The sequence below is a fragment of the Dermacentor andersoni genome, chromosome 6 (assembly GCF_023375885.2).
Source record: "Dermacentor andersoni chromosome 6, qqDerAnde1_hic_scaffold, whole genome shotgun sequence".
In the NCBI taxonomy this organism is placed as follows: domain Eukaryota; kingdom Metazoa; phylum Arthropoda; class Arachnida; order Ixodida; family Ixodidae; genus Dermacentor; species Dermacentor andersoni.
Genome location: NC_092819.1, coordinates 92,632,184 through 92,656,493, shown reverse-complemented (window position 1 = coordinate 92,656,493; position 24,310 = coordinate 92,632,184). Strand labels below are relative to the sequence as shown.

Genomic DNA, 24,310 nt, shown 5'->3' with positions numbered 1-24,310 from the left:
TACTTCTCGTCCATCGGTCTCCGATCACGCTACTGGAAGATTTCAGTTGATGAAATGGACCGCGGGAAGACGGCCTTCATCCCGCCGGATGGCTTATATCAGTTCAAAGTCATGCCTTTTGGCCTATGCAAGGCTCCTGCCACATTTGAACGTATGATGGACTCTCTTCTGCGAGGCTACAAATGGACCACCTGTCTTCGTTACCTTGACGACGTCATTGTTTTTTCTTCCACGTTCGGCAGCCACCTTACCCGACTCGCTGCAATTCTTGCGGTCTTCCGAAAAGACGGCCTTCAACTGAACTCCACGAAGTGTCAATTCGGGCGCCGTCAGACTGCCGTGTTGGGGCACCTCGTTGAGGCATCCGGTGTCCAACCCGATCCGGAAAAAGTTCGCGCCGAACGCAGTTTCCCTGTGCCACGTTCTGCTTCTGACGTGCGCTGCTTCGTCCGGCCTGTGTTCTTACTTTCGCCGTTTCGTCAAAAACTTCGCCGACGTTGCTCGGCCTTTGACATATCTTCTAAAGAAAAACACGCCATTCTCATGGCGCCCGGAGCAGGCTCACGCGTTCACCGCTCTCATCGGGTTTCTGACCACCTCTCCCATACTTGCCCACTTTGATTCATCTACACCGACCGAAGTCCACACTGACGCAAGCGGCCATGGCATCGGCGCTGCTCTCGCCCAAAAACCAAGTGGTACTGAGTGCGCGATAGCTTACGCCAGCCGCCTGCTCTCACCTGCCGAGAGAAATTACTCCATCACCGAGCGGGAGTGCTTGGCTTTAGTTTGGGCTGTGGCCAAGTTCCGGCCATATTTGTACGGTCGCGCGTTTTCGGTCCTCACAGACCATCACGCACTCTGCTGGATGCCTTCCCTTCGGGACCCGACTGGATGGCTTGGTCGCTGGGCTTTGCGGCTCCAGGAATTTTCAGTTAGTGTCCATTACAAGACTGGACGCTTCCACAAGGACGCTGACTGCCTCTCGCGTCACCCCGTGGATCCTCCCGATCCTGTAGCATATTTAAGATGCGTATCTATGGGAATCACATCGCGATTTTTTACATTTAGTGGCTCAAGTAATACGAGCACAAATATAAGCTGAGGTTACGAAACCTGGGCCAATGAACGAGAAAAATTAATTCTGAGTCAGAAATTAAAATTATTTCAGGACGCCTTAATGGTGATTCATAGTCTTAAGAAAGTCTGAACGGTCAGAAGGAGAAATTGGCATAAAATTGGTGGGATCCTCGCATCCAGGTATAATACGGCATTTGCAACGTATTTTGGAAGTCCTAAGCACAGTGCCTCTTGTTCTATTAAAACTAGTGGCCGAAGCTTGTACGGTGGCACATCTGAGAATAAAACACAGCCAAATTCTATTACCGTACGAATGCATTTTGTATATCACCAAAAGAGATTTGCTTCGCATACCTGAGCTTCGATTTATCAACTTGCGCAATATGCCCAGTGCACGAGCTCCTTTCGTCGCGATATATTCGATATGCGGCCGCCAGTTAAGAGATCCGTTTTAAACAACTCCAAGGTATTTGAGTGACCCTACTTGTGGGATATCTTCTAGGTTGTTGTCGCCGTCGTCTTTGTTGTCGTCATTGTTGTTGTCTTTAGCATGTGATTTCCTTACATGCTCTCAGCTATGTCGTCATGTATCTCTTTTTGTCTGACACTCTCAGATGCCGGACAGAAGACGAAGTTATCTCCGAAAAACACTCCTCCAGAGTGGGTGTGTGCCAGCAACATCTAGGCTCTACATCCACAACATTCAGTAGCATCACGAAACAGGATACTTTATATACAACAGCGTGGAGAAACCAGCGCACCAAGCCCTATGCTGCCAATTCACAACAATACCCCTGTGCGCTGTAGTACGTAGCGGAGACAAGCGTCTTTTTTTTCTCTTTTACTATGTAATACTGTATAGTTTTGTAGAATTTACGGATTGCTCCTTCCCTATACCCTGAATATCCCTAAAGTGTCGTGTGCGCCTTTCAAAAAGCGTAGATACGTTAGTTTTGCTTCGAATGTCGCTTTGAGCTCAGGTAACGTCAGCAATGCAATAACGGCAAGTTTTAGAGCACCCCCTTGCATATCAAAGCATGCGGTAGCCATCCCGAACTGCTGCATTGTAAACAAAAAAAACTTCCACGTTTCATTGCAGCACACGACGTGCGTATCAGATTTAACCGTGCATACATCCGCGGCGGCAGTTCTGTTTATACTTGTTGCTTTTCTAGGAAGTGAACTCTCGGCTCGTTGCAGTCGTTATCCACACAAGCAAGAGCGTGTGTGTAGTCTCGCATTTCTCTGCACTGAAATGCACTTCTTACCAATATAGCGTGCATCGAAACCTGAGCGCACACGGATACTCCATCCCATTTCGTCTGGGCAAAACGTAAGAGGCCCGTTGTGCGACATTCTTCGTATTTGACAGTGCTAATTCGAGCAGTGCTAAATGTGATGTGATCGGAGGGACAAACAATTTAGAGCGATTTCGATTGCGACGTAAATAAGCATGCGACGTTTTACACTGCGTTTAAGGCGTAAAGATGGTGAAATGCGATGTTTAACGTCCCCATTCTGCCATGTGGCCTATGACAGGAGCGCCGCTCTTGGCTTTCAACTAATTCTGACCCCTCGGTTTCATTTAACGTGCACCCAAAGGGCACGTTACACGAGCGTTTTCGCATTTTGCTGGCGTCCGAATGCGCTCGTTGCGGCCGGGGATGGAACCCGCGACCTCGTGCTCAAAGATCGCGACGCTACAGCCGGCATGCCTGTGCTCATACACAGTTGCTTCTTGTTTTCGCATTGCCATAATCGACGGTTCTTCGGGCAACTTTTGAGAATGCGGCGAGACCGTAGTACATGCCTCCAACTACTGCCCTTCTTGAAGATTATGGTCTGTGCGATTGCCTTGGATTGCACGGTGAACGCTGTTGCGTGTGCGCGTGCATCGCTTGTTATTCGTTTCGCTCTCTCTCTTTCATTTGCTTTTCCTGCGCTCTTACCCTTTCCCCAGTGTAGTGTAGCAAACCTATCCAGGACCTAGGACAACCTACCTATGTTTTCCGTTCTTTCTCACGTGCTCTCTCCGTGCCAGAGGACCCGGTAATAAAGATTTAGACCAAAACTTTTCCACGAATATTTTAATTATGGGCAGAGCAAATCACGAAGCAGAGACAGGCGCCGGAGATGCCAATATAGCCAGTGGTAGCAAGTTCGTAGACCACCAGCATGCCCCCTGCTGACCTTTTTGGCGGTAAAGGTGTTTTCGACACGTGCCTGGTGTACAACATTTGTTCGCGTAATTTGAACAAGCAAAGTATTTCAGAATGGTGCGCTGTGTCTGTGTTTTCTTTCCTTCCGTCTATGTCATTTTGCGCTGCCTAAGTCAAGGAAGCAAAGTATATGTGTCACAGCATTACGCATAATATTGCGCTGCAGTAATAAGCAGCCATTTGAACATTACTAAATCTGTGTCTATAGCAGTCTTGCGGAATGGGCGCCCCCATTCCACTCCAATTCAATTCCGGGGACTTAGAGCGTGCCACAATTCCACTCCTTTGAATTCTTCGGAGTGGAAATACTTAGCCCATTCCCACTCCGGGAATGGCCGAGAATTTCAATTGCGTTCCTGTAATTCCTCAACGTAGGAAAGGCATCTAGGTAGTCTTATCGAGTTACCTATGAACGCACCATAAAGCTGATGTCCTCAGACGCGTTAAGAACTGCAAAAATACGCAAAACACGTTACCAAGGTCAAGGGATAGTAGCTTGGTGACATAGCTCGTGCAGTACAACCACGCTACTGATTCCCCATAGGGGCAGTTCTCCCGCTATATATAGTATTTGCATGGTCAGCATGTCTTAACGGCTTGTGATGTTTTAATATTGTTTAAGCTTAAATGCATTAATGCCAAAATTACGACATAGCGTGTCTTTGCTTGGGTGTCCTCGTGATCTTTAAATGCTGCAGTAAAGGTCGCAAGCAGTGCAAGGTGCAAAAAGAAGCTGTATTTTGGTTTTTATTCATCGAAATTTTGCAACAACATGTCATGAAGTAAATGAACGCTTCGCCGTTTAGTTTTGAAAACCAGAAGTGTAAATGACAGCTGCTTTAACGAATAGTTCTGAAAACAAAAAAAAAAGTGAGATAGAACAAATGCCTTCTACCTATGCGTTGCGCTTCCCAAACATGAGCTGCTCGAAAGAGGCGCGTGACAACAGATTTCGCGTCGCTGTCATTATCAGGGATGCCGTAGAAAACACGCGTTACACGTCAGCTGACATCGCATTCACAGTGAAAACTGCCCTTACGAGGCGGGAAAGCAATGGAAAGCGGCTAGCGTTCGCTTTTCAATAGTTCAGGGGCTTAACCGTGTCTGCGCAAGTTCCCTTTGTAAGTTAAAGAGAAGTTTCCCCTGCAATGGAATCCGGACATATTGTCTTGGTGGGCATTTTCATTTTGCCTGATGTTTTTAAACATCAGTCTGCTTGGCCCTGCTTCAGAGTCTGCGTTGGCGACGGTGCTGACGCTGTCCTGCCCAAACAAAAGAGGCCCGCTCCCCAGAACAGCAGAACGCATCTGCTCGGCTGTTGCAGCTGAACACCAAGAAGACTTAAACCGGGGGTCTAGGAGGGCAGCCATCAAAAAACAGAATCAGTACACGCGCTTACGAACCGCTTCTCCAGGCTACGCTGCAGGCCTTTAGCCACCTCTTTGCAAAGAAGTGTGCCTTCGCTCAAGATTTCTGCAAGGAAAACTGATATTTCGCAACGCGGGTAGCAAAAGCCCGGCTGTCTCGTGCCTTTTCTGCAGCAACTCCGGGGCTTCCTGTACAGGGGAGAGAAGCTCAATCAAGCCTGTCGCCAGCCTCAGTTCATGTTTAGACAGTTGAGCCTGTCTGCACGCGTGCAGAGTTTCTGTCGGGCGTGCGCGACTCGAAAAAGCGGTAACGAGCTTTCTCATCATTCGCAGCTGCGAGTTCCACCTCGTCGCGTTGTGAGATTAGAAATACAGACCTGCCACATTCAACACATCTTCCGTATCGGCGGTAGTTCCGCACGACGGATACCAACGGCATAGAGTCGCGGTTACGCGAGGAATCGAGACAAACTTCGGAGCAACTCAGTCAATAAGGACAGAATTGTAGTAGGCGCGTTGCTTATAACTGTACCATGCTTGTAATCAGCCAAGCTGTTTTAAAAATGCAACTTTTTTTTTAAATTCGAGGCTCTGACTTACTAACGTTTGAACGTGGGTTGGTTGGTTCATCGGTATATTTTGACAAAAAACAGCGCGTCGACGAAAAAGCCCTATATTTTCGGAAAAAGACGTAATTCCAACCACATTCCATTCCTCCAAGCGTTATCGCCATCCGATTCCATTCCGGGGTCGCGCAAATGTGGAATGAGTAGTAATTCCGCAACACCGGTCTAGCACAACTCAATCAAAATTGCCGACCCGTTGCCCACACATGCTTCTGAGACGCGTACCGGCGGGGCCACTCAAACCCAATATGGTGACGACGGAGTGCCGTGCAGCTCCAGTTTGCTGTGACGCAGCGGCGCTCTGCGGCCGCGCTGGCCGCAGCGGCCGCGTTCGCTACGCTACGCGGTGACTGGCACTTTTCATCTTTGGTTTCATTTCGAACCAAGAACGCGCACAGCGCAAGCATTTTTCTTGGCAATGGGTGCCCCTCATTCAGGCGCCGAGGCCGCTGCTATGTACACCGGGCAAACAGGGCAGTCGATACAGAAATGCACGATAGCGGAGCAGAACCGAAATGTTTATTGAGACTGTCACGATAAGCGCCTAAAGTAAGGACGTATAGAGTGCACACATGAAGTGAAGATGTACTTATTGCTTTTAGGTGCAATTCAGAAAGAGTTCTTTTTGAAAAATACTAGTTTCCTTTTTTACGTGTTGTCTATTGACACTCGCAAGAAGTGCTGTCTTTCCTTTTGGTCGTAGTCGTTGGGCTACCTTGCTAACAATACGAGTGCGAACACTTGGATGGCATTTTTCCCCGTGTGCTTAACTGATTCAACAGTTTTGCCCATAAAGAAAAAAGAAAACGTTTGAAAGCTTCGCTTTATATCCAGCGCGCCAACCAGTCGCCCACGCGTTCGACATCCAGTTCCAACTCCACGTCGAAGTACGCGAAGACACAAAAATTCGAAAATCTGCTCGAACGCCCATTCGCGTGATTCGAGTCAGCTATTGGCCTTTTCGCAGCTCACGCGCTGCCCGTTTTCGTGCCGCGATGAGCCGGCGGCCGGCTGATCGTGACAACCCAAACGGGTAACCTCGGCCACTCTTGCGGAGCCCCCGCTTGAATTTCGCGGCCCAATGACGTTCCTAGCCAAGTGATATTTGAACATCTCACCGTCCTCAACGCGCGGGGACTGCTTCGTCCTCCCCCCCCCCCCCCCCCCCTACCTACGTGTAGGTTAAGAGGCGGGCACCCCAGCTCGGTGGAACAATAAAGTTTTCAATCAATCAATCAATCAATCAATAATAATAATGAGATAGCCCGCTTACCGCCAACGCTAGGGCAGCGCCACCATCGCTCGATAGACGCGGCGCCGACGGCGTTGATGGGAAACTCGCGTCTTGTCCGTGGCCTGGCAGAGCGCGCCAACGTGGGGGGGCATTGTTTGCTGTTTGTTTCCTCCTCCCTCGTTTCTTTCCCAATTGACGGCGAAACGCTGCTTACCTTTTCCTCCAACATTTGACCAGTCACTTCTTTCGCATTAGAGAGTTATAGCTGAGCGTACCAACGGGCCAGCGGGCCAGCGTAGACTCCACTGCGCACGTTGTACCGCGCATGCGCACTGGTGTCTACGCTGGCCCGCTGAGCTTTAGCTCTATTATTTATAATCAAGACAGGCATGTCGACGGGTGTTTGCATGTGCTAAGGGATACGTGTAAAATGTCATTGCACTAGATCAATTATGCCAGCTTTCAGTGGAGTCGCATTAGTCGTTTCACTAGTAGCGATTGGTTCAACATTAAAATTTGGTTCTATAATTTAAACTGAAAACTAATACACCTATGGCTAATGTTTTGTCCGAAAGCTCGTGTTTATGGGACTAATTTAGCATTCGAGACAAGTTGGCACTGTAACAAAGTTGTGATATCATATTCAAGAGTTTTGCCATCTTACAGTTACATAACGTGTGCAGTAGGAATTTCAACATGTGTCTTCTTTATAGCAAGAGTACGCCGTAAAAAGCACGTTAGTTGCGCCTGTCAGAATTAAAATTAACTTCTGGGGATTTAGGCGGCAAAGTCACGATATTATTATGAGCACGCCGTTGTGGCAGACTCCGGATTAATTTTGACCACCTGATTTTTTTTTTTTTTTTTTTTTTTAATGTAGACCTAAATCTAAGCATCCTAGCGTTTTCGCATTGCACACCCATCGAAATGCGGCCGCCGTGGTCGGGATCGAACAGCTGACCTCAAGCTCAGCAGTGCCATGCCATAGCCACTCGGCTGCCACGGCGGGAACTTGTTACAAGGCAGCTTGGTTATGATCAAGATAACAATCTGAAAACTAATGTTTTGCTTTCGTTTTGCTTTCCTCAGTCGTGATTATGTGAAGCAACTTCAACATGTTTGAGCATTTGCAGGCGCTCAAAATTTGCATGAAGGCTTTTCGTACAAAATGTAAACCTACAGTTCAATATATTAGCTTTAATGTTGTATGTCCATATCTTAGTTGTCCTATTAGTCAGTTTTTCTTTGTCAGGAAAGTTTCACAGTGGGCTGATTAATAATATCCCCTTCATCACGAATTATGATTGAGAATTCCTAAGCCTGCTAAATTGATATACTTTGGAAAACACAACTCAAACATTGCTGAAAAAGTATAAACTTGTAGCATGACCGTATAATTCACATCAGGACAGTCGTCATAGCTACAAAAAAACGAATTTCGACCTTTTGTAGATGACACATTATATCATAAAAATAACATTAATCTTTGTTAACAACTTTATGCATTGGTTGGTTTAGGGTCTTTATGCAGTTGTACAGAGGACCAGGTCGAAGTTTTTGTCAACCCTGGCAGTGCACCTCTCGATATACGCGTGTTTTTCATTACTTTCCCAATACAGTGATTTGTAATATTTATTTCATTATCCGAGTGTCATACGATAAGATTCAGCGATCTACGTTAATATTTTTGTCTTATCGTAACTAGCTGGATTACTCAAATGGATATTGCGTCTACGTACGGAGACACTGTGATTGAAAGGTATGTGTTTCGTCTGATAACGTAGGACATTGTTCATCGGGTCCTGTGCGTCATTCGGTTTGGTCACCCATACGCAAAGATCAAACCTAACTGCTGTGTTCACTTTGTTCTCTTTTCGCTGATAACGTACAGCACAATACCAATGCAAACGCCGGCGTGCAAAAATAAAGGCCTTCAGCCAAGCCCCATCTTGCTCAGCTCTCCGCACAGCGCTTCCAGCAGACTCATAACGCGTCAGAAGGCGTGCACGGTGGCTGGCGTAGATGAAGCAAGCGGTAACCCCTCCCTGCGTAATGACGCGTGAAGTTAACCACCACGTGTCCCCGAATACGCAGGCGAGGGGCGACTGAGCTTTCATCTACAAGGGCAGCCATCGCGTAGCTTGTGGGGTCGTTCGCGTAGACCTGACAGGGGCCATTAGACCGCACCACGCGACATCCCGTCGTAGCGCCCTCAGCGAAGCCTATACTGCGGCGGGAGTCTATAATTAAAAAGTGGTCGCACAGTGCGGGCACAGTGTATAGCTATCTTGCTGCGCAACGGAACTGACGAGTGGTAGTTTGCACGAGTTGTGTGAGCACGCCTCGCCACACGTGTAAACGGGAGCACACACGTGTTCCGAGCGACGGCGCCCTCTATAATGCGACAATTATGCAAAGTCACGCGGCGGGGTGTCTCGCAGGCGTCTTACGCGTCACATAAACTAGGCTTTGGTTTATCCGAGGCCGAGGCACTGTGACTCGCTTAGGGGCGAGAGCGCGTATTACACGTGTCGTGGGCAGGGAGACCGAGTTCGGCAGTTGCTACCCCGTTCGTTTTCTGTTTAATTTATTCTCCTACTTGTTTAGTGCTGACTGTAACTCGAGAGGGTTATGCAAAGTGAAGGCGCTCGCGCGTTAGTATGTCTAGCCTGTGTGTGTCTGTCGCTGTGGACTTTTTGTTTCCCAACGTTTGATACGCACGTTGGTCCTTCGATCCCAGGTCGCCAATATCAGTCGCTATGTCCCTTTGTTGCTTTAGTACATAGTACCTTTAACGAAATTAGCAGGCATACTTAACAACCAGCAGCGATTTCGTCACGAGCATGTCCTGGAATTTTGGACATTGGCCGTGCGCATCATTGGCGCAAAAAGCAACGAAGGCGTTGTTAGAGTATCTGAAATCGACAGGCCTCTGCGACCGTTTGTAGACTTGGTGTGCTCCTCCGAGTGTGCGCGCGACTGGTGCTCTCTCTCTCTCTCTTTCCACCCCTTTATTATCCCCTCTCCCCCCTTGCAGGGTAGCAAACCGGACGTGCGTTGGGTTAACTTTCCTGCTCTTCCTTCCCTCTCTATCTTCAGTTAGGAACGTTGAGAGAGTAAGCCCGTTTTTCTTTTTTTTTAATATGCGTGTTTAGGGCACTTAGTCGTAACGTCCTTGCTGCGTTTTACAACAGTGTTTTGGTCAGGAATAAAAGACTCCTTTAACGCAGCTGAAAAGTTACGAATACGGGCATGGAAATGCGGGAGACCTTCTGAAGTATCATTTTTCAAAATGTTCTCCATTGAATTACGCTGGTGCACTGTGGCGAAGTTCAACAGATGGCCGCAGGGGCAATGCCCAAAATTCCTGGGTATGTCACGACGCGCATTGTGGCGAGATTCATTCCAAGCGGATAGATCTGGTTGGTTGAGGAAACTACGGTTCGACCTGACCGTTGATGTATGTTATAGGAGGCATGTGTTGGTTTATGCGCCTGTGTTTTATGCGACTTCTCCTTGTGAACTGACGCTGATTTGTTCTTCCGAGCGTTTTCCTCTTCTGACTCTCAGGAGCTCTGATTTCTCCGTCGAGCAGGCGAGGCCTCTTTCCCTAACACATTCTTCCACGCATGTTGCTGCGGCTTGTAGTCGTTCTTCTTTTTGGCTGAGCGAGCCTTGGTTAGTCCAGACGGTGATATCGTCGGCATAAATGGCGTGATGTATGCCGTCGATCTCTTCCAGCTTCCGGGCTATCCCAATCATTGCAATGTTGAAAAGGATCGGTGAGATCACGGATCCCTGCGGGGTTCCTTTGTTAGGCGTGTGGAACTTGTCTGTCCGCAGGTCTCCTAACCACACCGTGGCTGTTCTGTGTGATAGGAACGCTGTCACGTAGCCGTGGATTCTTCTTCCGCTGTTGAGATGGTCCAGTCCCTTGAGGATAGCCGCGTGGCTGACGTTGTCGAACGCTCCTTTGACATCGAGTGCCATTATTATGTTTTCTCCGTTGTAAGGGATGTTGCTTATAACCCCCTCTTTAATTTGTAGTAGGATGTCTTGGGTTGATAATTTGGTGCGAAAGCCGAACATACTGTGGGGATACAGATCCTCATCTTCCATGTATTGTTGTAGCCTCCTTGTCACGATTCGCTCGTACAACTTGCCAAGGCACGGAGTGAGTGATATCGGCCGTAGGTTTTCTACTAGTAGCTTTTTCCCTGGCTTGGGGATCATAACTACTTCCGCATGTTTCCATTCCTCTGGCAGTGTCCCCGCTTCCCAATGTGTATTGAGGAAGTTCGTCAGCTGTGTGACCGCCTCATCACTTAGGTTGCGGGTTAGTGCGTTCCTAGTCTTGTCCGCGCCTGCTGCTGTGTTCCGGGTCGATGCCGTAACTGCTGCGAAAGCTTCCTCCTTGGTGATGGGTCTGTCTAGGTCGGGGTTTTCTTCGCCTCGGTATCTCTCCGTGTACGCTTCGGGTTTATCTTGTCCGTAGCACTATACACGGACTTTTTCCAGTAGCTCTTCTTCTGTCCCTTCAAATTGGTGTACTAGTCTTTGGATGGCCTTGTTACTTTCTGACTTGGTCTTGGTTGGGTCCATTAGAGCCTTGAGGATACGCCAGGTCTTTGCGGTGCTGAGGGTTCTATTCAGCGAGTCGCTAAACTTTTGCCAACTTTGTCGTGTGGGTTGGGCTGCGTATTCCTCTGCCTCCTTGGTAACCTCTGCTATCTTCTTCTTTAGCTTCTTATTTAGTCGTTGTTTTTTCCACCTTTTGCTTAGTCCACGCCTTGCCTCCCATAACCTGAGGAGTTGCGAGTCCACCTCCGGTGTTTGCTCTGACCTTTCGACCGCCTGGGTGTATTGTTGTATTTCCTTAAGTTGTTTGCACCATTCCTCTATGGAGGTTATCCCACCCTCCATGTGCTTGCATTCTTTGCGAAAAGCGTTCCAGTCCGTTATTTTGGCTGTTCCTATCTTGCGCTTGATGTTCTCTGCTGACACTTGCGTTCTTATAATGAAATGGTCGCTACCCAGGTTCTCCAGCAGGTTCGCCCACGTGGCTTGCCTAGCTCCCCTGACGTATGTCAGGTCTGGGCATGTGCCGGGCCTAACGCTGTTGCCTAGGCGCGTTGGTTGGTTTGCGTCCGTTAAGAGGGTGCAGCTTGTGATTTCTGCTGCGTCGCTAACTTGCGTTCCCTTCTTAGCGTCTTTTTGATATCCCCAGCTCTGTCACCTGGCATTAAAGTCGCCCATTATAAGCAGGGTGTTGGATTTCGCTAGCTTGCAAAAGATACCAGAGAAAGAAGCCGTCAGGATTCTGGGAATGTGGGTGCAGAGCAATCAACGCTGCACACACACCATAAACCTACTCAAGCAAGCGACGGCACAGGTGGCACGTATGATCACCCGCGTCTCGCAAGAACGAAGTGGCATGAAGGAGGAAGATACAGTGAAGTTGGTTAAGAGCCTCATAATCAGCCGGATTACGTACGCCCTCCCATATTACAACACAAACAAAGGCGAACGGGATCAGGCCGACGCCATCATAAGGAAAGCATTCAAAACAGCGCTTCACCGGCAGGCCAACACCTCGACAGAGAACCTCCTGGCCCTCGGACTCCACAACACGTTCGAGGAGCTCAAAGAAACACAATCAGGGTCGCAGCTACTCAGACTTCAGCAGACTACCACGGGCAGAAAGCTCCTAAAAAAACTGGGGCAGAAAGATATTCAAAGGCAAGAACAAAGAACGGCAAACCTACCCGATGAGTATCGCAGCACCATCAAGGTAGGGTACCTACCAAGAAACATGGACCCGAATTTACACACAGCCAGGCGAAACGCTAGGGCAAAATATGTAAAAAAATACCTAGCAACAAAAGCGAACACGGTATACACGGCCGCCGCAGTATATCCTCGAGAACGAAGGGAAACAGAACAAAGAGTTGTCGCGGCAGTAATAGACTCGGACTATAGGGAAATCGCTTGCGCGTCGGCACGGGATTGTACGGTAACCGAGGGAGAGGAAATGGCTGTTGCTCTAGCAGCTGTGGAGGGCTACCGCACAAATAGATCCCTTATAATTCTAACAGACTCCAAGGAAGCATGCCGAAATTACATTAACGGCAGAATCGGTCAAAAAGCGCTCCAAATCTTCCTCCGCACTGGCCAACAGAATAAACGCATTAGACACACCATCTTTTGGGTACCTGGGCACACTGAGATTGAGGGCAACCAAAGGGTTGATAGGACCGCTCGCGAGCATACAAACCGCGCGGACCTAAACAGAGAGCCTGGGGATTTCATGACAGTGATCCCAACGTACTATGACATACTACATTACCATAGAGGGACGAGGATCAGATATCCCCCGCCCCACAATACACTCACTCAACAACAGGCAGTTTACTGGCGAAAGCTGCAGACAGGAACTTTCCCAAATTTACATATACTATGCAAAATGTTCCCAAGTCAATACAGGGACACATGCCCGTGGTGTGGTGCAATACCCACACTTTATCACATCACATGGGAGTGCAATACGAATAAAGAATTCCACAAAATAGAAAATCCGAGTGCGGAGCAGTGGGAAAGCGTGCTCTCCAGCGGCGACCGTAGCCTCCAACGGAAGCTGGTGGATCATGCCCGGCGAGCAGCCACGCTCAGTGGTGCCCTGGAATAGGGGCGCCAACCATGTAAGCCGCAGATCTTCATCAACCAACAGAAGATCAAGACATCCGGCCCGACCGCTTAATTACTCTTTCTAGAGTAATAAAGTTTACTTCCTCCTCCTCCTCCTCCTCCTTGTGAACTGCCTTAGTGAGCATTCATTTGACCTAATTTGCTTAAGTGTTATGTGGTTCTATGCACCGTCACTAACGTTTTTTTTTTTTACTGTAGTATATTTATTTTATGTAACCTCCTCAGACGCAGTGTCCACCATTGTCGGCATCGCCTTTCATCCCTTTGAAAATTAGGTGCCCCACGATAAGCTAAAATACTCGGGTGTAACAGAGCTGGATACAGGCGGCAATATTTGTCAAGCGTTTAATCATTTTGTTCCTACCGGAATTCGACAAAGTTAATACATTGTGTGAGACGTGCCACTGCATCATATTCGACGAAACAAAAAAATGAATGTGCAGCTCACTTCAAAAGCCAGCGATGACACGGCGGGTGATACAGAATGCAAAGCAAGGCTAACGAACCAAGAGATTATGTAAAATTTGTAGCTACGTGTTAAGACAAGCCAAATGCGCATTTACCTTAGCAAAATGGAGAAATCAACCTTTTGCACATATACATGGAAACACTCCTGAAAGCATGTGCCCGTGCCATGCGACCAAGCAAGTAATTTTTCAGGTTCGTAAAAAGTCCGGTTGACAATAAGAACTCAACAGTATTGTGTGACGCTTATTTCATTAGGTCATAGAAGGTTAAGCACGAGAGCCAGGTGGCACTGCGCTCTCATTTTTAAAATGTCATGCACAACATCGTCATCGCTATCCTATCGCAGGACGCGTAAGTTGCAATATTCTAGCGCCTCACAAACAGGCTTCAATAACATAAAAAGATGAAGCCGAAAGTGGAAGCTTGTCGGGATATTTACAGCAGCCAGCATTTGCCAGAGAAAAAAAAAAGCAGTTCTGCTCTGTGAGTCATCTTCTGGAAGTTTTCTTGATCCATGTTGAAAGAAAATAATAGTGCAATCATTGGAATGTGGCTGCCTTTCAAATTACTCTGTAATGTAGTCACGAAAATATTGTCGCTTCCTCGTATTCCTTTGTAATATTAACATAATGGCCACAACAGAAGGGAGGAACGAATCTTTAAACTAGGCGCAGGTAAAACAACGAAAAGTGCACATTTGTTTCGTCATGATAAAGCTACCGTTCTAAATGGGTCTTGGGACAGAGCGAAGCTGCTCCCAACCATAGAGTCGGTGTTTGAGTTCCGTTTCCCTTATAAGGCGCTGTCAGTGATGATACAGAGGCTGCAATCTACTGATCCAGATATCGTAAATACACAATGTCATATAAGCCGTCAGGACGAAATAGAGACTCGCTATTTATGTCTGACTGGCAAACACGGGCAAACTGAAATACATGAGTCACTCCAGAAGCTTCAGCTTCGGATCCGTTTATCGAAATAAAAAAGGCCATGGGTGCAAATCCTAATGAACGGAAGCGAACACAGTATAAATTGCAAAAGGCTAACGCACGACCGTAATTTTTACTCTAGCTTCGTTCTTTGGCGGACTCCGGAAAAATCCAGCCAGACGAGGCGCCGATAATGACATCTATAAGTCATGATTCCTAACACACAGCCTTAGTCGCTTATCGCACACTGCAAGCCGTTGAAGAAGGCTTCGTTTTTATCCCCAACTCTCTCTCTATAGAGTCCGTTCATATCGAAGTGGTAATGTCAGTCGTCATTTAAAAATTATGCAACTGTTTACCACCACCGTAATGCAATACAAGAGTAACTACGCTAATGGCCTACATGATACGGCAATGACACCTAGTTTTCGTCCTTACATTTTCAACCACAAAGCTCACAAATGCTTCGACGAAACAGCGAAGGATTGGATGAAATAACTGTTCGAGGGAGTAACATCGGATTAGGTCCATGCAACCGCTGCGATGCTTAAAAATCGATTTAGGTATAGTGTGTTTGTCGCACCAGTTAGAAAATAGAGCTATAACGTTGTGTCCTGACTTCTTCAAATAGAAAATAAGGGATAGCACCTTTCAATAAGGGCCCACGAAAACAGTTGATAGTTCGTCACTCTACTTTTTGTCTCGACTGAAGATAGCAGGAATGCGCTAAGAACGCCGGGCTCACGCTGTCCAACAATGCAGCAGCCTTCAAAGTGCATCGCCTCGAAGGCACCGTGCTTCAATCCCCAAACAGGGTCAAGAAGACGCATTGAACATTTCACAATGTGAGCCATCACGCGCAACATTGACATCATACACATGATTTATGTGCTTATGACCTCACCGTCCGTCGGCTACATCTGTTTTGGGCAGATCTGAAGTTCGAGGTTAGTGGGCTGGGTCAGCGGTTTAGCTGACACGCTGCGACTAGACTGCGTTTATGTAAACTCATTTGCGTGGAGACGAAGTGGCAGAGCTTTTAAACACAGCAGTTGGTCCTCCGTCGCATGCTGCAAGCTACCGGTGTCGCCCTACCCTGTTCACAAGCACATGTCCCGGTGGAGTTGTGCTGAGTTAATCAACCCCCGGCGGGTGCGTTGACCTATATCTTCATCAGACGCTCACTCAATCCAACCGACTGTCATTTATGCGAGTTCGACAGCCAAACTTCATTTCGATTAGCCGACTCGACTCGCCTTTGTCGGCTTCAGAGAGGTGCTCTGTACACTGAATTTGAGAGGGAGGCAATTTGGGATGTGTACTGAATCTGTACACATCTGAGGGTCTACGGATTAGGTCTGACCACCTTAATTCCATTAACGCACACGAGCGCCCTTGTCTTGGGTTGCCATCGGAATGCAGTCGCCGCGACTTGGAGTCGAACTCGCGACCTCGTGTTTAGAAGAGAGAGAAAGAGTCGTTCACGCTTCGACGAAGAGTAGAAGGCATAGATGCATCAAGGAGCTGCACTGCGTGCCTAAAACCCTTGATACAACGGTTGATAAGCTCGATAACCGTGAAGCGATTCGCCGAAACCGTAATTCATGGTTGACCCACCTTCATTACGGCGTCAGTCGTGAACGATTCACACCGATGAAGCCATAAATTAGTTGTAGCGCTTACCTCGCCATCGGGGCTTGGGGGGTGTTTCAGCACAAGTGTAGGCTACAAAAAAACGTCGCTTCACAGCTATAGTAACAACAACGCAATGCATATGTTGCAACTGCATGCCGAAGGTTAAAGGATTAGCATTAACTAAGGGCTCATTATTAATGTGTGCTCTTTAACGTCCGACACTGCCATCCTCAGAAGCACGGGTTTACATAATTACACCGCCTGCAATAGATCCCGACATTCCGCTGTCTCAAGACCAGTGCACCTTTATTGCATTAAACCCCGTGGCTTCCCAGGTGCCTGCTGACTATAACTGCGGCAAACGAGATGCCCTGACGGCTACCGGTTATTAGAAATATCTCCTTTGATCTCGCTCACCGGCAGATACGCGATACTGGCCGGTCGCATTATATCACTGAATGGATCTTATTTTATGGCCCTCGGTTAGTTTCCTAACCTACTCTCACCACAACAGCATGCTCTATCACGACATAAGTGCATGGTTGCTAAAGCGCGATCACTTCTGTGCGCACCGACTTCGATCGAAAAGAAATACGATACACGGTCTTGCAAGCCTTAGGGCACAAACTGTTCCCAGTCATCCTTCGACAAAAATTTGTAGTCATCAAAGGAATGAAGAAAACTAATAGCGCGACAGAGGAGAGCCTTAACAGGAAACTAAAAAGAAAACTCATGCAGATCCAATGCACATGTCGGTGATCTAGGCGAAGCGAAGCTTAAGTAAATCATTTAATTAAATGCTTCAGAGCTAATGCAGACGCGTACAATTTGGTGATGACAGGTGTATGCACTAAAGAAGTACGAGACGTATCAACCAACATTTCGGGATCTTGTACCTCTTGCGTCACAGTGGGACATACCATCCTGGAGGGTTGGCCAGGAACGGGCCAACCCACCAGAATTAGAAAGCAATGGCACATACCGCAGGGCTAAATAACGGAAAGTAAATCAAAGAATCCGTTCAATATAATTCGCTATTTCATTAACAGATTGGTGCACTTTAAGCACTTCTGTGAGCCAACGTTATATATGCAGGTATTATGTAGGAAGATTTTCTTTCTTTCCTTCTTTCTTTCTCTCTTTCTTTCTTTCTTCCCCTCCCCCCTGGTCGACAGTTGTGGACGACGTAGCAAAAGCTGCTGCTCTACGCAAACTAAAGACTTTGCCTCCACAATATGTGGTTCTTCTTACGGACTCAAAAGATGCGCTGCAACAGCTATATCGTGATCTACCGTCCGTCGAGTTCCCGCGCAAATCGCTAGCTCTCGTGAAAGAACTCGGCAACAATGGCCTCACAGTAAAGTTTCAGTGGATTTCTTCCCACACTCGTATTTCTCGCAATAAAAAATCACCGCCCCTTCCAGTCCGTGAAGATGGTCGAACAGCGAAGATGTGTTAGTTACAGAGAGTGTTACGCCGTGCAAGTCAAACTTCGCAAGCAGTCTACATTGCAAATCTTTTGTTTCACCATTCTTTCACCTCATTTTCGCTTTTGCGTGCTTCACGTGGGGAGCATGCTTTAGAAGCGCTGCCGTTTAAACTCGGCATCTCTGGCGCGCAGCTAGGGATCGGCCCTACGACGACGAGCCCGTTCACGAGCCTACTCTCGCTGACGGTCGCGGTAGACAGCTTCTTACTCAGGAGTACACACTACTCGTGGTCCTCCCATAGTTGTAGCTTGGGTGGAACGTGCGGAACCAGTGATCGAAAGCTCTGCATATTCGGCGCAAGGCCCACCACTGAAGATGCGGGCGCTGCAACTGTTCTAACGACTGGTTGGATTAGTTTGAGGATTGACGTGGCTGCCTGCACTTATTGCTGGCGCAAGAAGTGCCGGCAGCCACGTGCTCCTAGTATCACGTTTCAATCGCTGGGGCCTGTTCGTTGATCGCAAACCGCCAGCGTAACATTCGTTTCTTTCACGGCAAGGTGTAATTAAGCGTCGATAAATCCGATGGAGATCTGGCTCGATCGCCGAAAATGCACCGTGTGACGGCCGTATAAGATTCGCGTATAAGATGACATTCTCTCAGAAGGAAAGGCGTCGCTCCAACCCCTTCCCTCTGCTGAGCTCTTTTTTTCCTCTCCCGCTAGGTCACGTGGCTCCTTTTTAGCGAAGTCCGACAACGACGGCACATGGTCCGCATAAACAGCTTCGCTGTAAAAGCTGATGCTCTTGCATACGCAGCGCTCTAGCCTCCTCCTATAAAGTTAAGGTCCCCAAGAGTAATAAAGTTAAATAATATAACATTGATAATAACTTTGGATTGCTTTGGATTGCACCACATACGTTCTGCGTAACCAAAAGATTTCAACGAGAGGAAGCCTCACTTCTACGCCCAACGACAGGATCTAATCATGTACCATGGATGGTTATTTCAGTCGAGCCGTATCAATTCTCCCAAGTGTACAGCATGCGACGAGACAGAAGACATTGAACACTTTCTATGGTCGCGCCCGAAATACCAAGATGAAAGGAACACTCTTCTGGAGAAACTACAAAAGAAGAACCTTGCGCATGCGTGCCTCCAACACCTTTTGTTCCCAGAAGGATCAGTTACAGCCCACAAAGAAGCTTCACGTCTTATTACATTCGTAAGAGAGACTTGTTTGGTGTAGCTGTGGTGAAATATCACAGTGATATTGTAAGAGACGCTTGGGCGAAGCAGTTGCAGGCCTTGATCGCCAGGCTAAACCAGCCTGTTGCTACAGCCCACCGCGTCCACCACCATTAAGAACGCTAAATATTTTATGCCTGGCATACTTTGTAGCAGCTAACCAGCTATTAGGAAGACATGCCTGAGGTAAAACGTTGCGAGAAAAAAAAAACATGACATATTGAAAAAAAAAAAAAAGAACATGACATATTGACGCCGAGAGCGATCATCAAGCCGTCTACCTTCCTAACTCTTTTACTAAACACTTCATATATCGCTTGCTTTCCACCTCACGCCGCGTACCCTACGAAGAACTAGCTCTAGAAATCAGAGAGCTCTTTCGTCGCCTCGTCGAGCAAGGACACGACGTCACATTTAAGTGGCTTCCTATCCACACTCGCGTAATGGGCAACGAACACGCCGATGAAGCTGCTTCATCTGCTCATGAAGACGGTGTGAAAGAACAAATCTCGCTCTCAAGAACAGATACAGCAGTGAAACTCCGAGTTCTAGCGTATGATATCACACAATCGTTGTGGAGCACACCTAGTTTTCAGCGCACACGCCTGCATCGTCTTGACCCCTGTCTTCGATTTCGTATTCCACCTGAACTGTACCGAGTCGAGACAACCGTACTTTGCCGACTATGACTTGAGGTCGCTTTCACAAAATAATTCGCTTTCCGCATCAAAAGGCAAGATAGTGCTGCGGATGACCGCTGTGGAAGCGAGGAAACTGTTGAACACGTTTTTTTTTTTTTTTTTTTTCTTGCCGCTGTCCTCAATACAGCGCACACAGGCCGTCACTCGCGACCGCATTGGCCAGCCTTGATGACTGACCGCTTTCGGAGCAGACAATCCTGGAATGCCGGCCTATGGAGTAGTCACGCCATGAGATAGGTCAAGGCTTTCTGAAACTTTTCGCGTTCGGGCGGCCTATTAGACTAGTCCTCACGCAGCCTACCCACCTTCTCCATTTTTTTGGTCGTGCCTTTGCTTTACCTGTCCTCTATTCTAGCCGTCTTTTATCCCCCTTTATCCTTATTCTAGTGCAAGGTGGCAAACCAGAGGCTATTCCGGTTAAACCCCCTGCCTTTCCCACTCAATTTCTATCTCTCTCTCTCCTCACATATATTATTCAAACTTGCAGCACAGATCCAATCGGAAGTGTTTAGAGATGTATATGAGACGCTTGAAATATCATTATTCTTGATCAGCGTACCTGCTTTTGATGAACTATCATTGCCTCTACAGTTGTACACACAGCGCCTGAAGCATATCGCATAATAAGAGCACTGATGGTTTGTACGGCATGGCTGGTTGGTAAGATTCACTATGATTCGCCACTTCCGTTCTTGCGTCTGTCGCCTAATGGCAACCGACGCGCGCACGTGCTGTCATGCGTGCTATGTCACGTGACGTACCCGCCAAGCTCCTCAAGCAGCTCAGTGACGTAGTACATTTCAGTTACTTGCTCTTCCGCAATCCATCTTACACAATCTTCCGCAATCCGCAATCTTACACAGAATCTGTGGAACACCGGTGAATTCACGAACGCACGTCTCCACAGATTGGATCCACGTCTGCGACTCCGCCTACCACCAGGGTTGCCACGAGCGGTAGCAACACTTCTGTGCCGCCTGTGGCTCGGCGTGGTATTCACGAACTCCTACTCATTCCGCATTGGAATGGCCGACAGCCCTACTTGTGACATCTGCGGCTGCGAGGAGACGATTGAGCACTTCCTTTGTGACTGTCCCCGTTACAAAGTGTCAAGAAAAGTGCTCGTGACCGCTCTCGAAAAAACTGGACAATCGCCCCTTTACAGAGGAAAAAGCTCTAGGACATTGGTCCAGACGGGCTTCAGCACTCAAGGCCTTAAGAGTTTTGCTGAAGTTTTTAAGGACATGCGAACTGTGCGACCGCCTTTGAACGTTGTAGCGCGTAGTTTCGCGTTACTGTGTGAATTTTCTTTTTTTCCATTTTTTTCCTCTTCTTCTTCTTTCTCCTTTTATTCCCTTTACCCCTTTCCCCAGCACAGGGTAGCCAGCCGGTACTTACACTGGCTAACCTCCCTGTCTTTCCTCTCCTTTGTCTCCTCCTCCTCCTCCTTCCGCAATCCAATCCAATCCACGTCATTCAACACTGGTGACAGCACATGTTCGCTAACGAGTTCGACAAGTTCAGGGTTAATAGTCGCTCATTAAACAGGTGAGTCATACAAGTTGCAGACCCCAAAAGAAGTTATGCATAAATATGTTGGTGATGCGCAATGTGTTTGCATATCGTCTGCTACGTGTAAGGGCGTTTCTTTTCTTCTGTTTTTCTTCATTTAGATCTGTGGAAATTTAAGATCCCACACGGCTCGCAAGTTTGTGCCAGTGAAGCAGGAAACAACAAAGCGATGGAGTATAGTAAAGAGCTCCATTAGCATGGATCAACAGAGAGAGAGAGAGAGAAAGTCACGGAGGTTAACCAAAGGTAGTTCTGGTCGGCTATTCTTCACGGGGCGATGGGGTCATAGTGATAAAAAGAGCAAATAGCATGAGGACCAAGAAAAAAAAAGAGTGAGGAGCACAAAGTCCTAGGCCACTGCTCTTAAAACATCTCGTCGCAGTAGGCTATATTTGGGCTGCTTAAGCTTATGAGGTCTATGATCCTACACGTTAGACTTTAAGAATGCCAGCCGCTACCGTGAAAAAGATCTAGAATACGGAGAGAAAACTGCGCTCGGCCATGCTAACTTTTGTGGGAGCAAGGGAAGCTGTACTAAATTAACACGGTAAGCTGGGCGAGTTGATGATTGAACGTGTTCCTAGGGGTAGGCAGCGCAACCCAGACGAAAGAGAAAAGGAAGTACACGATACGAGATTCTATTGTAGAGATTGCTTATACAAAGCTTTGTTTGAAGAAACCGAAATATTGTATAAAAATGGTAATCAAATCAACCGCGAGATTGTGGAAGCCTACTTCATGCATGTAAACTCAGGCGCATGCGTCAGCCAGACTTGGCGTCAGCCAGGTTTTTGAATGGCAAGATAGGCTAACACCCTTTCACCCTTGAAGGCGTCACTTTACATGCGTTTACATTTTCTGTATATTTTATTAGCCTGTATGAAAAAATAAACCAGTTGTTAGTCTGCGCTCCTATAGTGTACTTCCTTTTGTCTTTCGTCCGGGTTGCGCTGCCCACCCCCATGAAGGTGTGCTAGCCTGATTACTCTTGCGCCTTCCTGTGGCTTCACAAGCACTTTTTCTTTCTTAATATTTGCTCGCGTTTCTGGCTCTTCGTCCAGCGGTTGTTTTACTGCTCGCAGCGTTTGCGCGCTATGTTGTTGGACCAGCAGCCATCTCTGCTGGCTCAGTGCCGGCCTTGATGACCACGATCACAAATAATCTGAAGAGAGTGAGCACAGGAGTTAAATCAAAGTCAGAAGGCTCATTTGCGCCTCCTATGTCGCCATGTGCCACCAGCGCTTTATATATCCGCTTCTCAATTCCCTTGAGTCAACTATTCGTTCAATACATATAGAGTGTTTTCGTGCCACTGCCCTTTCACACGCAGGTACTCTATGTGAGCCAAAGTGCACAAAACTAGTTCGTGTCTGAAGCCCAAGAAAAGCGGCTGTTCATGACATCGCATAGTATACCGCCTGGATCCTTCTGATGCCGAACCCACCGTGCGTCTGCGGTCGTTTAGGATCACGAAGTCACACAATTGTGATACAACCACCCCTCCCCCCCCCCCCACCCACCATTCATCATCAGCGATAAGCAAAAATGACACATCAGTCTCCGGCAGACCACCATAGAAGCTCGATACAAAACCTTCAGGGATACACACAGAAAACAGTCTATACGTACGTCAAACTCAAGTATCGGTCTGACATCTGCTCAACTTTCTTTTCACCGCACTATTTCGTTCTCTCGCGTAACTCTTCGATGGCAGGAGCTACCACTTTGTGACCAGTATGGCATGAAAATGGTTTTCACCAGCATGTTTCTGCGCCACTACCCTGGTCTGCAATTCAAGAACGACGCAGCTACCCGCATACACCTACCTCCTTCTTGAGCACCGGGAATACGTGGTTAGTGCAGATATTTAAGCTTTTTTAGGCTAAACTATACCTCCTCCAAAAAGTGTGAAATAATATACAGATATATCGATATTTCTAGGGTAGTCAGCCCTTGCCTCGTTTCTTCCCCGAGATCCTTGCTATCAAGAGACTATTAAAAATTACAAATCGCTGTTCTTTTTTAACTGGAAGATTAAACGAATTCTTGAAAAGTTGGTAGATACCACATGATTCGTCTTCATATCATGGAATATTTCGTGGCATTTCATGATACACCTATTCTTGTTGAGTGCGCCATTTACAGTGTCCTGTGTTTTTGTTTTGAATGTTACGTTTTCTCTTGCTCTATCTGCGCCTTAGTTTGCCCGCGGCATCCTTTAATACAAGGCAGGGCTGCAAGTTTTTAAGTGTACAAACGATGCAAGACAAAAATAAACAAACAAGAAAGATTCCGTTCCTCCTGGCACGAGCAGCGACGATCAACTCACTAATGTTCATAACCCGGCAGGTAACGAATGGGGATGACGTATAGATAAACACCGATCGTAAAATTTCGTGAAGTGGATCACTTACCTCTACTGTAAGTCAGCTGCGCTGTAAGGTGCATTGATGCGCCTTCGTCACACTCCGTTATGCGAACAAGAGCTATAACAAAAAGGAACAACGCATTTCAAATGTCTGTGGGCACACACGAAATGATGAAAAGGCTTAATATAGCCCGCTCTACAAAAGCAAAAAATTTAATGAGTGCTCTGTCCAGATCAATGGCGCGTCCCTAAAGGATAATTACAGGGCGTTCAACTCTTCGATAATAGTATTGGTGAGCTGCGGTTGCGCACTACTTATTGAACCTTGCGTGACCATGGCGCTAGCAAACGAAGCAGGGGGGGGGGGGGGGGGAACTGTAGTTGACGTTTACGTAATGCGAAGCATTCGTGATTTGTAGAAGAACGGTAGAGGTCAGGACACAACGACATAGGCCGCAGGAGTGCGCTGCACGCAATAGCAGCAAAACGAGTAGGCAGAGATGTGTCGAATCAAAAACAGCGCAATCGAGTTGACATTAGTAACTGAAAATCAATATTGATGCATTGCCCACGCCGTATGATATTGCTGCCTACAAGTGGCAGCAATATGATAAGAAAGAAGTAAAAATAGTAGAGTCTGTTCGTGGCACCGAGGCAAGCAATTTCTCAGCAGCTCCTGCCTGCCAACCGCGCGCGCGGAGGTAGGTGAAACTGTTCGAACGAATCCT

General features: G+C 47.5%; 1 protein-coding gene across 1 annotated transcript in view; it reads right to left on the bottom strand.

Moving 5' to 3' along the window:
• LOC126522597 (hepatocyte growth factor receptor-like) overlaps positions 1–24,310 on the bottom strand; it is a 566,006-nt gene that overhangs the window by 524,881 nt on the left and 16,815 nt on the right. The window contains exon 2 of the mRNA XM_055066486.2: positions 23,629–23,700. The gene's annotated coding sequence lies outside the window, so the exon portion shown is untranslated. The remainder of the gene's footprint in view (positions 1–23,628; positions 23,701–24,310) is intronic.